The sequence below is a fragment of the Ailuropoda melanoleuca genome, chromosome 1, assembly GCF_002007445.2.
Source record: "Ailuropoda melanoleuca isolate Jingjing chromosome 1, ASM200744v2, whole genome shotgun sequence".
Lineage (NCBI taxonomy): Eukaryota > Metazoa > Chordata > Mammalia > Carnivora > Ursidae > Ailuropoda > Ailuropoda melanoleuca.
In genome coordinates, this window is record NC_048218.1 from 82,068,114 (window position 1) to 82,083,532 (window position 15,419).

The 15,419-nt window shown below is 39.6% G+C and overlaps 1 long non-coding RNA gene across 1 annotated transcript in view; it reads left to right on the top strand.

The window, feature by feature from the left end:
- LOC109490036 overlaps positions 1 to 10,776 on the top strand; it is a 21,192-nt gene extending 10,416 nt beyond the window's left edge. The window contains exon 4 of the long non-coding RNA XR_002143226.2: positions 10,308 to 10,776. This is a non-coding gene — a long non-coding RNA (uncharacterized LOC109490036). The remainder of the gene's footprint in view (positions 1 to 10,307) is intronic.
- The last annotated feature ends 4,643 nt before the right edge of the window (positions 10,777 to 15,419 follow it).

Below are 15,419 nucleotides of genomic sequence, written 5' to 3' on the forward strand. Positions count from 1 at the left end.
GCTCTCCAAAGATGTTCCAGCCTAGACCTATGGCATTAATGCCTAGACACCTGCATTAATGAATTTGCTTTGAAGATGATCTGATTTGCTATCATTACCCACAACATCACTGCTGGAATAACCTTTCTCCAACTTCGCTTTTATCATGTTTCATGTACCTGATTTTAGAACGTATATGCCTTTACTGCATTAAGTCCTTGGAACTTCCAAGTCTAGGGAACTTCCTTGCTTAATCCCCAGGCCTTTGCAAAATCTAGTTCCAAGGCAGCATCTCTCCAAACTTATTTCTCTTATTTCTCATCAACCAACTTACCTTTTATTAATAGTACATTTTATTATTACATACATGCCTAAACACATACCAAGCTGTTCCATGTTTTATCCTCATCTTCTGTATTCAAGGTCTAAATGAACCCTAGGCCATGTAGGAATCTTTTCCTGCAGTAGTAGCTCATATCTATTTTGCTATTCCCTAATGTCCTTTTCATTTATTATGGTCTTTAACGCACATTTGGCCCAGTTTGAATGTCTCCCCCTTTACTCAGATTTTCTTATCAGATCAAATGAATCTCTTCTCCCATGATACTCCATGATTCTTGGAACACATCTTTATTATAATATGCATTATCTTAGATTATATTTGCATATAATTTTCCCCAGTAGAACTTAAGACCCATGAGGAAAGGAACTGTATTGTATGTATATTTTTATGTCTAGCACTTGGCATACAAATGCTCAATAAATGATTATCAATAGAGACACAGTCCCTGCTCCTAAGGAGCTCTCAGTTCAGGGTGAAGTTTATATTAGTTGTGAGAATAAGATGGTAGCTGAATAGCTAAGTAAATAGGAATGGCAGTTGAAAAGATCAGTAAGTTTAGAAGTAAACTGAATTTTTAATGTAAGTATTTATTTATTTACTTATTACGAAAGATTTTATTTATTTGAGAGAGAGAGAAAGAGCATGAGCAGGGGGGAGGAGCAGAGGGAGAGGGAGAAGCAGACTCCCCACTGAGCAGGGAGCCCAACACGGGGCTCGATCCCAGGACCCTGAGACCATGACCTCAGCCACCTCAGCCACCCAGGCCCCCCTAAAGTATGTATTTAAACGTTTGTGTAATAAAGACCATATCAAAGCCATTTGTTTGGAACATGAAAATTTCTCATAGAAACATAGATGCATTTTTAGACAGGTCCACTGTTTGCCTACTTGTTCCATAAGCTAGCCAAGTTGTGGTAACAGCCATTTATCGAACATTTGCTGGTTGAAGAAGTATAATAAATAGTTCAGATAAATTTAGTTCTCAAGATTACCTTATGAAGTAAGTACTTTTGCCATTTTACAGGTAGAAAACTTGGGTTCAGAGAGGTTGCCTGAATCTCCAGAGGCAGCCTGGTCAGTAATGTCAGAGCTGTGACTGAAACCCAGCCCTGTCTGGCTCTATAGTTAACATTGTTCAGAGCTAACAGATGGTGTAAATGGTATTATTCCTCAGTTAATAACCCTGAGGAGTCTGTATATGATAAATATGGGGGAAGAAAGGGAAAAGGAAGAGAGTTTTCTATTTCTTTATCACACAACCAGTCTGGAATATCACTGTTAAAAATTATTCTTTGTGTATTCTGACTTCTCTTTCTTCACACACCCTCTACTGACCCAGATGCCTTCCTCAATCTTTTCAGGTTCCCAGTGTCCTAATTTTTTTTTAAGAGAGAGAGAGAAGGCGCCGGTGTGCGGGTGTGGGTGAGATGGGGGGAGGGGCAGAGGGAGAGGGAGAGAGAGAGAATCTCAAGAATCTCGCTGTGCGCAGAGCCCGAGGTGGGGCTCAATACCATGACCTGGAGATCATGACCCCAGCCGAAATCAAGAGTTGAAAACCCAACCGACTGAGCCACCCAGGCACCCCCGCCAAGTGTCCTAATTTTTAAAAATTTCTTTGCAGACCCTTTACTTAGACATTCAAAGTTCTTTATACTCCTCTCCCAGCCTATTTGAAATAGCTATCACTTTAGGACATGTGGGAATATAAAATCAACCTAGTTGAAGCGATTCTTGTTAAGATGTGAATAATGGATAGACGTTAGATTCTTCTTTCATATAAGCACTTTGAAAAAATTGCTCATTAACCTAAGTGAATAGGTAAGGATTACCATTTCAGGCCTTGAAGCTATGAAAGTGAAGCAGACATTTTCCATGGAAGCTTCAATGTATAAACAGAGGGATTTTGAAACATGTGATGGTGGTATATGTGTGATGTAGGAGACTGAGTAGACAGGCCAGCTCTGTCTGAGAATCAGTTTCTTTAGCGATTTTTAATTTGGGAGAGACAGTCATGGGCCTTCATATCCTTCCCAGTTACATACAACCTTTTTGCATATTACTTTGTGGAATATGTACTTTGGAGGGAACCATTGGGTTGGAAGTTAAAAATCCCTACCCAAAGCTGCTGCTTTTTGCAGGGGAAGGGGGGGGGGAGATTTTCTTCTCTCTACTTCTTTGCAGGTAGATTTCTTTTTTTTTTTAAGATTTTATTTACGAGAGAGAGAGAGAGAGAGAGAGAGAGGGAGGGAGGGAGAAGCAGAGACCTTGCTGAGCAGGGAGCCGCACACAGGGCTCGATCCCAGGACCCTGAGATGATGACCTAAGCCAAAGGCAGACACTTATCTGACTGAGTCACCCAAACGTCCCATGCAAGTAGATCTTAACCATGATTTCATGTTAGAATAAACTGAGAAGCCCACCACCAATTATTCTGATTTAATAGATATGTAGTGGGTCCTGAGTAGCAGTAATTAAAAAAAAAAAAACAAGCTATCTTAGTGATTCTGATGTGCAGCTAAGTTTAAGAACTATTGTTCTAAGCCAGTGGTTCTCAAAGTATTGCTCTGAACCAGCAGCATTGGCATCATTTGGAAACTTATTAGGTATATAAATTCTTGGTCCCACCTCAGACTTCCCAAATCAGAAAACTCTGGAGGTGGAGTCAAGGCACTGGTGTTTTGCTGTCAGAATGGCTAAAATCAATAACACAAGAAACCACTGGTGCTGGTGAGGATGTAGAGAAAAAGGATCCCTCATGCACTGTTGATGGGAATGCAAACTGGGGCAGCAGAGTTTCCTCAAAAAGTTAAAAATAGAACTACTTTTCAATCCAGCAATCACACTACTGGGTATTTACCCAAAGAAAACAAAAACACTAATCTAACGGGATACACGCACCTCTATGTTTACTGCAGCATTATCTACAATAGCCAAGACATGGAAGCAGCCCAAGTGTCCATTAATTGATGAATGGGTAAAGATGTGCTGTGCACATGCACGCACACACACACACACACTGGAATATTATTCATCTATAAAAAACGAATGAAATCTTGCCATTTGCAATGACATNGTAAAGATGTGCTGTGCACATGCACGCACGCACACACACACACACACACACTGGAATATTATTCATCTATAAAAAACGAATGAAATCTTGCCATTTGCAATGACATGGATAGAGCTAGAGAGTATAGTGCAAAGCAAAACAAGGCAGTTAGAGAAAGACAAATACCATATGATTTCATTCATGTGTGGAATTTAAGAAACAAAATACACAAGCAAAGGGGAAAAAAACTAGAGAAAGAGAGACAAATCAAGAAACAGATTCTTAATTATAGAGAACAAACTGATGGTTCCCAGAGGGGAGGTGGGTGGGGGGAGGGGGTGAATAGATGGTGGGGATTAAGGAGCGCACTTGTTGGGATGAGCACTGGTGATGTATGGAAGTGCTGAATCACCAGGTTACGCACCCAAAACTAATATAACACTGTATGTTAATTAAGTGGAATGAAAATAAAACCTTAAGAAAAAGAAACCAGTGTTTTAACAAGCTCTCCTGGTAAATTCTGATACATGCTAAAGTTTGAGAATTTCTATTCTAAGCTGTTGGAGATCTTCAGACCTTAGCATAATGACTCCAGGGCAGTGGCCTTACAGTTGTGTGGCTCCAGGGTCAGGAGTGGCCACTTGTGAATGAGGGGTTGTTTTAATTCACGGTTGGCTTGAAAGGCATGGGAGTACAGAGATCATCGGACAGGACAGGAGATACAGACTTGAGAGACTTTGTAATAGAGATGGCAGGTTAAACTGGCAGAATAGATAAATGGTCTGAAAGTGGGGAACAAGGACAGTGAGAAAATAACCACAAGAGCAGCAACTCAGGAAAGAGCCATCGTGTGAATTAGGAGGAGGAAGAAACACTGGCAAATCAGAGGGATAACTGGCAGAGAGACAGGNTGGACTGTGAGAGGGGTTGTTTTAATTCACGGATGGCTTGAAAGGCATGGGAGTACAGAGATCATCTGACAGGACAGGAGATACAGACTTGAGAGACTTTGTAATAGACATGGCAGGTTAAACTGGCAGAATAGATAAATGGTCTGAAAGTGGGGAACAAGGACAGTGAGAAAATAACCACAAGAGCAGCAACTCAGGAAAGAGCCATCGNCAAGAGCAGCAACTCAGGAAAGAGCCATCGTGTGAATTAGGAGGAGGAAGAAACACTGGCAAATCAGAGGGATAACTGGCAGAGAGACAGGAAGAGGGCCCAGACAAAACAGTGGCATAGAAATGTGAAGATAGGCTGATCAATCAGCAATTTCAAACGAGCCTGAGGCTGATCACAGAAAAGGGCGAAGGGGCTGGCTATTAGAAAGTCACTGGGAACATTTGGTGGAGGAGTTTAGCAATGGGGTGAAGGAAAAGACAAACTGCAGAGATGAAGATGAGAATGGGAGGAGAGGTATGAGATGTAGGGGGTATAAACAATATCATTCAAGACTGTGGGTGGGAAAGAAGGAAGGACGGCCATGATTGGGAGCTGCAGGCACCAGGAAGCCAGGGTGAGGGCAGGAGAAGCAGACATTTTAAGAACTGAAGGAAGAAGCCCTCAGGAGACCATAATTGATAAAGAAGTGGGGAAGAGGAGCTAGCATGAGAGCAAAGTCAGGAGTAGAAAAGAAAGAAAGGGACTCAGAGCTGCCTGAGAAGTGGAAAAAGGAAGGATGGAAGGATTCATATGGGAGAATGGTTTGTGAAGGGAAAGATACCGGAGTATGAAATAGGTCATGCCTGATAGCATCAAACTTCTTTGTGAAGTAGGAGTAAAATCATTTACTAAGGCTGATTTTTTTTCTTTTTTTGGATGGGAATGACAGAAGATAAAGGTGCGCAGGGATTTAGAAGAGGAGACTCTAGAATGAGAAAACAATGCATTTCTCTATGGCCTCGCACTGGCTACCTCTACTCACCTCTAAGCTTCTATTTTGTACACCCTGTAACGTTAACACTTTCCTGCTTGACTTAGTTATCCTGATGTCACCAGTGTCTCTACTTCTATATGCTCTATAACAGAATTTGGCCCAGAATTTGCCCGTAACCCTCTTCTCTCTTCAATTTCCACTTTCTCCTTGGCCATCACTCCCATGGCCTTATTAATCTGGGTATCATATTCACAACCAGCCCTTTCTCTTGAGTTCTAGGTCTGTGTTCAACTGTTCACTGGACATTTAGTACCTTAGCTTCGCTATGCTTAAATGAAATGCTTTATCTGCTTCACTGTGCACCGACAGAAACATGTTCCTGTCTTCAGCAGGCTGGCTTCACCGGCTTCACCATCACTTACGGTGGTCACCAAAGCGAGAAGCCACTGATGAGCTCTTCTGATTCATCCATTCTGATAACTCAGAATTGTCTAAGTTTTATTAATTTTACTTCTCAAATATTGCATCTTTTCTAATTCATATTTTGAAGTTTAAACCTCCATTGTCTCTCATAACCTTCTAGCAGATCTCTTGGGTTCTAATACATCCACTCTTTAACCCATCCTCCATTTCATAGCCAGAAGCATCATTTTAAATGCAGATCTGCCTATGTCTCTCACCTACAATGACGATCTACTTCCGATAGCTAGATGGTTTTCATACTGTGATCTGGAAGCCAGGGCTCCCTACAGAGGTTTCAAGGACTCCAAAATCAAACTATAAATAGGATAAAGGAAATGCATTTATATCATCAACTAAAGTCTATTACTGCATCATACATGATAGAGAGGCACATGCCAGTGGAGAAAAGTGTAGTAACAGACTATGAGTGAAACACTGTTGATACCATTGCCTTACAATACGTCCAGAGAAAAGCTAAAAAAATATGCATCCATAACGCTCGAAGAATAAGTATGAAGGCTTACTTCAAGGAAACTTTCCAAAACAAATGGGCCAAAGAATAAATATTGCCAGTTCCTCTGTTTTGTATGTATTTGCATACAATAGGAGAGATGTATTATAAATAAAACACATAACACATACACAACATAAGAAAGTGCTGAGATCAGCTTTGACACATCAGATCAGGCGGGAAGACAGTGGAAAGATGTATTTGTACTGTACACATTAAAGCAGAAGTTGGGAAAATAGCAGGCGTAGTGACTTTTTTTATAAAAGCCATTACTGAAAATATGTTTGAGAAATCATCTAATTTGCATACACAAGCATTAGCCCTTCAGAAAATGCTGTTTTCTTTTCAAAACAGTTTTAGTTTATTCTATGCAGATCGCAAATTTTAGTAAGGCATAGTCTTTAAATAAAACACTTTATGTTCAGCATTATTTTTCAGGCATTTTTAAAAACATTTATTAGCTGTCTACTAAAGTGTACTGGATAATGCAGTCTGAGTTTCATAATTCACTTAAAAAAAGATTTATTTATTTATTTGAGAGAGAGAGAGAGAGCATGTGTGCGTGCACACATGGGGAGGGGNAAACCTTAAGAAAAAGAAACCAGTGTTTTAACAAGCTCTCCTGGTAAATTCTGATACATGCTAAAGTTTGAGAATTTCTATTCTAAGCTGTTGGAGATCTTCAGACCTTAGCATAATGACTCCAGGGCAGTGGCCTTACAGTTGTGTGGCTCCAGGGTCAGGAGTGGCCACTTGTGAATGAGGGGTTTTTAATTCACGGTTGGCTTGAAAGGCATGGGAGTACAGAGATCATCGGACAGGACAGGAGATACAGACTTGAGAGACTTTGTAATAGAGATGGCAGGTTAAACTGGCAGAATAGATAAATGGTCTGAAAGTGGGGAACAAGGACAGTGAGAAAATAACCACAAGAGCAGCAACTCAGGAAAGAGCCATCGTGTGAATTAGGAGGAGGAAGAAACACTGGCAAATCAGAGGGATAACTGGCAGAGAGACAGGAAGAGGGCCCAGACAAAACAGTGGCATAGAAATGTGAAGATAGGCTGATCAATCAGCAATTTCAAACGAGCCTGAGGCTGATCACAGAAAAGGGCGAAGGGGCTGGCTATTAGAAAGTCACTGGGAACATTTGGTGGAGGAGTTTAGCAATGGGGTGAAGGAAAAGACAAACTGCAGAGATGAAGATGAGAATGGGAGGAGAGGTATGAGATGTAGGGGGTATAAACAATATCATTCAAGACTGTGGGTGGGAAAGAAGGAAGGACGGCCATGATTGGGAGCTGCAGGCACCAGGAAGCCAGGGTGAGGGCAGGAGAAGCAGACATTTTAAGAACTGAAGGAAGAAGCCCTCAGGAGACCATAATTGATAAAGAAGTGGGGAAGAGGAGCTAGCATGAGAGCAAAGTCAGGAGTAGAAAAGAAAGAAAGGGACTCAGAGCTGCCTGAGAAGTGGAAAAAGGAAGGATGGAAGGATTCATATGGGAGAATGGTTTGTGAAGGGAAAGATACCGGAGTATGAAATAGGTCATGCCTGATAGCATCAAACTTCTTTGTGAAGTAGGAGTAAAATCATTTACTAAGGCTGATTTTTTTTCTTTTTTTGGATGGGAATGACAGAAGATAAAGGTGCACAGGGATTTAGAAGAGGAGACTCTAGAATGAGAAAACAATGCATTTCTCTATGGCCTCGCACTGGCTACCTCTACTCACCTCTAAGCTTCTATTTTGTACACCCTGTAACGTTAACACTTTCCTGCTTGACTTAGTTATCCTGATGTCACCAGTGTCTCTACTTCTATATGCTCTATAACAGAATTTGGCCCAGAATTTGCCCGTAACCCTCTTCTCTCTTCAATTTCCACTTTCTCCTTGGCCATCACTCCCATGGCCTTATTAATCTGGGTATCATATTCACAACCAGCCCTTTCTCTTGAGTTCTAGGTCTGTGTTCAACTGTTCACTGGACATTTAGTACCTTAGCTTCGCTATGCTTAAATGAAATGCTTTATCTGCTTCACTGTGCACCGACAGAAACATGTTCCTGTCTTCAGCAGGCTGGCTTCACCGGCTTCACCATCACTTACGGTGGTCACCAAAGCGAGAAGCCACTGATGAGCTCTTCTGATTCATCCATTCTGATAACTCAGAATTGTCTAAGTTTTATTAATTTTACTTCTCAAATATTGCATCTTTTCTAATTCATATTTTGAAGTTTAAACCTCCATTGTCTCTCATAACCTTCTAGCAGATCTCTTGGGTTCTAATACATCCACTCTTTAACCCATCCTCCATTTCATAGCCAGAAGCATCATTTTAAATGCAGATCTGCCTATGTCTCTCACCTACAATGACGATCTACTTCCGATAGCTAGATGGTTTTCATACTGTGATCTGGAAGCCAGGGCTCCCTACAGAGGTTTCAAGGACTCCAAAATCAAACTATAAATAGGATAAAGGAAATGCATTTATATCATCAACTAAAGTCTATTACTGCATCATACATGATAGAGAGGCACATGCCAGTGGAGAAAAGTGTAGTAACAGACTATGAGTGAAACACTGTTGATACCATTGCCTTACAATACGTCCAGAGAAAAGCTAAAAAAATATGCATCCATAACGCTCGAAGAATAAGTATGAAGGCTTACTTCAAGGAAACTTTCCAAAACAAATGGGCCAAAGAATAAATATTGCCAGTTCCTCTGTTTTGTATGTATTTGCATACAATAGGAGAGATGTATTATAAATAAAACACATAACACATACACAACATAAGAAAGTGCTGAGATCAGCTTTGACACATCAGATCAGGCGGGAAGACAGTGGAAAGATGTATTTGTACTGTACACATTAAAGCAGAAGTTGGGAAAATAGCAGGCGTAGTGACTTTTTTTATAAAAGCCATTACTGAAAATATGTTTGAGAAATCATCTAATTTGCATACACAAGCATTAGCCCTTCAGAAAATGCTGTTTTCTTTTCAAAACAGTTTTAGTTTATTCTATGCAGATCGCAAATTTTAGTAAGGCATAGTCTTTAAATAAAACACTTTATGTTCAGCATTATTTTTCAGGCATTTTTAAAAACATTTATTAGCTGTCTACTAAAGTGTACTGGATAATGCAGTCTGAGTTTCATAATTCACTTAAAAAAAGATTTATTTATTTATTTGAGAGAGAGAGAGAGAGCATGTGTGCGTGCACACATGGGGAGGGGAGGGGGGAAAAGAATCTTCAAGCAGATTCCCTGTTGAATGGAGCCTCACATGGGGCTCTCAATCTCAGGACCCATGAGATCATGACCTGAGCCAAAACCAAGAGTCAGACACTTAACGAACTGAGCCACCCAGGTGCCCCATAATTCACTTTTTTATAACTGAAATTTTCTGGCCCTCATCTAACTAGGTATTGATATGACTATTCCAAATGAACAATAATCCACATTTAGCTAAATCTTTCCCACTGTACAATAATTGTGCCAGCTTTCGTATCTTTCTGATAATTTCTCATCAGCTAAAAAAGCCCAATTCAGAAATGTTTACAATGACAGATGAAGTGCCAGTGAAGAAACAGAAACAAGACCTACTGTTTACAAAATGAAATAAACAGGAATCTTTAAAAAGTTCAATATTGGGCCCTATAATACCTTATCAGTCTTGACACCTTTTTCACAATCTCCCCTCCCTCACCCCATCTTCTAGTCTTTCTATTATTTAAGAAGCTCTATCTTTGCACTTGCTGAAGATCCTACCTGTGTGACTACGCTAAGGCTGTGCACGTGTGTTTTCTAAGAAAAGTGATTAAAAGTCTGACTTCTCAGATTAAGCCTAGGTTCGAATAACAGCTCTGCCACTTACTAACTTATAACTCCAAGATTAAACTCTTGATGATTTAGTTTTGTCTTGGAGAGAAGAGATAACAATAGTAGTAATTGCCTCTTTCAGTTTTCTGGTGGAAATGGGCTAATGGATCTGAAACACAGCTTGGCATATAATAAACTCTGAATTTAATTAGTTATTGTTGTTGCTGTTGTTTTGCTGTTATTCCTCACCTACTCCTTGCAGGAGCCAGCTCAGATGACCGCCGCCCTCCTTGAAGTGGCCATAGCAGGGGTGAATCTGGATTCGACCTTGAAGGGGAGACATGATCCAGATCATATAACAGCGGATGTACCACCAAGGGAGAGAGAGCAGATGGAGAAGAGAGCAGGTCCTGCCTTTCAGAATCGATTTAGGCAGGTCACTTAATCCCTTTAATCTGATTTCATTATCTATAAAATGAGGTTAATAGTAACAAATTTCAGCCTGGTTGTTTTTGGGGAAAAAATAAGGTAGCCTCTGAGAAAGCTCCTAACCCAGTGCTCGGCACTTAGTAGGAACACTCTCCAAATGTTTGCCAGGCCATTTGCTTCTCTTTCTCTCCCCTGCCTTACTCTGCTTGAACCCTAGCTGAGGCCCCTTTCCTAGGCTGCACTGCATTTCCTACCCTACAAAGCTGCCAGGGACCCGATGGAACTGAATGGCTTCCCCCTCATCAGCGTGGACAGCTCCACTGAAAACAGGCTCTGTATGGGGCCCCTGGGTGGCACAGTCGGTTAAGCGTCAACGGGGAGTCTTCCTCTCCCTCTCCCTCTGCCCCTCCTCCCCCACTAGTGCTCTCTAACTCTCTCTCTTAAATTAAAAAAGAAAAAATTAAAAAAAGAGAAAACGAACTCTGTATCTTGGTAGAATAAAAAAAAAACTTGCAACATCATCATCATCATTATTTTTTGAAGCCTTCATTTAAAAGGTCCTGTAAACTCCCTGAAAAGTCCTTTTCTTTTTTCTCACCTTATTTTCCCCCTCAAGCAAGTGAATTAGACAATAAAGCAAGTTGGATTCAAGCTTTTTCAATGTTTTGATTAAGATTTTATGTTCAGTAGTAAGTGGTACGCAATTTTGGAAGTATGATGCCAATTTTAATTAATTTTCATAGGTTTGCTAATTAAAACAATTAAGAGGTGGGGCTTACTCATTGGAAAAATAATTGGAGGATCTCTTGAACATTATCCTTGAGGTTTCACACAAGCACAAAATGGTGTAAATTTGTTTTAAAAATAGCTAGAAACCCGAAAGAAGTAATTATAACATCAAACCAAAGTTGTGTCTGCATTTATCTCTTTTAAAAATAGGAGATAAAATTTTCCTTGAGCTTCTAGAGGCGGCTTCTGCCTGCCTCTGTGTTCATAGTAATAGGAATAACAAGGAATAGAACCAAACTACTTTTTTTCAGTAATAGCACGATATGTAAACTTTAAACTTTGGCGATGAATATCGACCAGACAACGTACTGAGATGAGAAAGTGAAGAAAGAAACACTGAGAAAGCCCAGCAGGGTGCTAGGAGAAGTATCTCATGGGAATTCATCACTCCACTGCCAACAGGATGCAGTCCTTGAAAGAAATGGGTTTCCAACTTTCTTGAAGTTACGGACCTTTAGAGTCAAAACATATTTCCTGGAAACTTAACACAGGACATAATCTTTGCTAGTAGCAGAATATGATAGGAGTGAACAGAAAAAGAAAAAGACCAAGATACAGGAACACTCAAGCAGTTTAACACGTTGATTAAATGCCAGAAATCTGGGGTCACACCTCACCACCCAGGTTTTAGTTTTTGCTCCACTTCTAAAACAGGGATAATAGAACCTATCCCAAAGGATGGTGGCAAGGATTAAATGAGTTATAATACTTAGAACACTGCACTATTCAAAATTAAGGTTAGCCATTTTTACAACTATCCTCACATTTAAAATATAAAAAAATTAGTAACTTCCCCAAGATATTCCAAAGCAATCTTCACTGTTGCAGTTTACCCGAATGATGTTATACAACCTTGCAGAGGCCTAGAGTTTGGGGGAACAATGATTTAAAAACTCAGTATATTTATCAGGTGTCTTAAAAATGGTGATACTCTTTGATTTCATAATTTCACTGTAAGGAGTCTAGCTTAAGGAAATGATAAAAATGCAAACAATTATAAATAAAGATATTCACTATGGTATTATTTACAAATAAAAATTTTGAAAACCTAAATGTCAGAAAATAGGAGAAGAAATAGAGAATTATTTAAGTAGATGATGGTATATATATAAGATGAAATGTATGCAAGCATAAAAAATTGCTATCTTGGGGCGCCTGGGTGGCTAAGTCAGTTAAGTGTCTGCCTTCAGCTCAGCTCATGATCTCAGGGTCCTGGGATCGAGCCCCGCACTCAGCAGTGAGTCTGCTTCTCCCTGTCTTTCTGCCCCTCCCCCTGCTTCTCTCTCAAGCGAATAAATAAAACCTTTTTTAAAAAAATGGCTATCTTTCATAATGAATGATAATTACATGTGAAATGCTGATGGTATAGGAGTAAAGGAACTCAGCAAAATATGTAACTATTTATAGTATGATCTTGACTCCTTAAAAATATGTCTAGAACATACTTTTGATAAATGTGCTGATCGGTTAACATTATTTCAGACGGTTAGAACAGGGTCAGCAACCTTGTTCTGTAAAGGGCTAAATAGCAACCATATTAAGTTTTGCAGGCCACTTAGTTTGTGTCACAACTACTCAACTCTGCTCTTGCGGTGTGGACAGCAACCAGAGGTAGCAGCAAACACACTGGGGTGGCTGTGCTCCAATAAAACTTGATTTGCAAACCCAAGTTGTTGGCCTGCTGGCCATAATTTGCTGACCTCTGGGTTAGATTTACAGATTTTATTTATTTTCTTTTTTAATATTTTTCTGTATTTTCTAAATTTTCTACAGTGAGAAAAGCATAAATTACTTCCATAGTCTAAAAATTAAAACAATAAGTTCTACAAAAATAAAATATCCTTTCTTATATAAAATAAGAGACACCATAGATAGTTAGGAAGTGGTTGTAATCATCTTCTCTAATTTAAAGATGTGTATTAGGTCATGTCAAAAATGAATGCTCAGAAATAAAAGCCTCAGTAGTTGCATATCACACTTAGAATTAAGTACAAAATACTCTATGGAGGCTGCAGAGCCTAGAAGAGCTCACCTCTGGCTGTGTCTCGGAATTCATTTCCTACCACTCTCTCCCTGATCACTTGCCCTGGGCATGCTTGCACTGGCACAGAGCACAGGAATTGAGCACTTAAGGTAGATTTGTGTAAAACATCAGCTTCCACAACTTCTCATAAAAAGGCTCTGCCTACAAATCCAAGGGTCCTGGAAACATCTTAAAAGAATGACTCAATCCTCTAAATTCCTTTTTAAAAATCTAGGTATTGGTATATGTACATAAAATACCCTAGTATTTGATTCAGTTTTCTGTATTTTTCATCCAGATATCTGTATTTATTTATTTTACTGATACACAATGTAACATTTGTTTCAGGTTACAACACAGGAGTAAATGCTCAGCACACATGTAGCCCATCTGTCACCGTATGACACTATTACAAGATCATTGATTATATGCCCTGTGAGTGCATTTTATTCCCATGACTTCTTCATTCCATAACTGGAAGTCTGTATCTCCCACTCCTTTTCACTCATTTTGCCCATCTCCCACTCACCTTCCCCCTGGCAACAATTACTTTATTCTCTGTATTTATAGGTTTGACTTTGTTTTGTTTATTTTTTATATTCCACATAAGGGAAATCATATGGTATTTGCCTTTCTTAGTCTGACTTATTTCATTTAGCTTCTACGTCCATGCATGTTGTTGCAAACGTCAAGCTTTCATTCTTTTCCATGGTTGCCTAATATTCCATCGTCAGAGAGATGATTAGAGCAACAGAGAGACAAGTTCAAGGAACCAACAAAAATACCAAATAGTCTCAGATCTTATTTTTGGATTGGGAAAAGCTAAAATTTTTTTTCTAAGATTTATTTATTTATGGGGGTGGAGGGGCAGAGAGAGACAGAAAGGGAGAATTTCCAGCAGACCCCCCACTGAGCACAGAGCCTGATGCGGTGCTCAATCCCATGACCCCATCACTTCGAGACCATGACCTGCATCCAAGCCAAGAGTTGGATGCTTAACCGACTGAGCTACCCAGGCACCCCTGGAAAAAGCTAAAATTTTATAAACAGCAATAAATACTATACTTTCCTTTCCTCATCCCTTTTGCATATCCTAGTCCCCATTATCTACTCTTGATATTGGGCACATCAACACACAATGTATTTATCAATGTATTTATCAAACATTTTAATTTTTGCCAAGCAGTTAAAAAAGGAATGTTTGGTTTTAATTTTTGTTTCTTTTATTATGAAAGAGTTTAAGCACATTTTTATGTTTAAAAGCCACTTGTATTTACCAGTCTATGCTGTGTATTCCTGACCTTTGTTTCTCTATTATCCTTCAGTCATCTCTTTTTTCATGTTGAGGGACTTCTAATACATAATGGAAATCAGCTTTTGTCCATCATATGTGCTGCAAATAACTTTTCTATTTTTTGTTTTGATTTTATTTATTATTTACTTGCTATGCAGAAATTAAAAAAAAAACTTTAATGGTAAAATCATTAAGTCTTTGTTGGAGTCTTCCGAAATTAATGCGATGCTTTAAAAGACCATCCCTACCCTAATACTGTAAGACAAAATTACTTTTTTTCCCCTTAGATCTTTGCTCCATCTGGGATTTATTTTAGAGTAAGGAGCAATAGAGAGAAAAGTGCCTACACATTCCTCTGCTAATGTAGTCAGGCAAGACTCTGTTTGCAGAATGACACAACCCGGTTTCTTTAAGCCATCAGGTATTTACCACTCAAAATATTGTGAAACCACCCAACAAGATAACTCCTATATCAAACAACGTTAACATGTGGCAACACATTTTTAATCCGTCACTTAGATCAGTATTTCTTGAACTTCAGTCATTTGAATACCACCTCTATAATTTTTGACATTTCTCCATTAACTCCTATAATATTATTTTCTTAATACTTTACTTTCAGTTGCCTCTTTTAATGTAAGCAATTTTATTTTAAAAAGGAAACTGTACAGGGGCGCCTGGGTGGCACAGCGGTTGGGCGTCTGCCTTTGGCTCAGGGCGTGATCCCGGTGTTATGGGATCGAGCCCCACATCAGGCTCCTCCGCCTATGAGCCTGCTTCTTCCTCTCCCACTCCCCCTGCTTGTGTTCCCTCTCTCGCTGGCTGTCTCTATCTCTGTC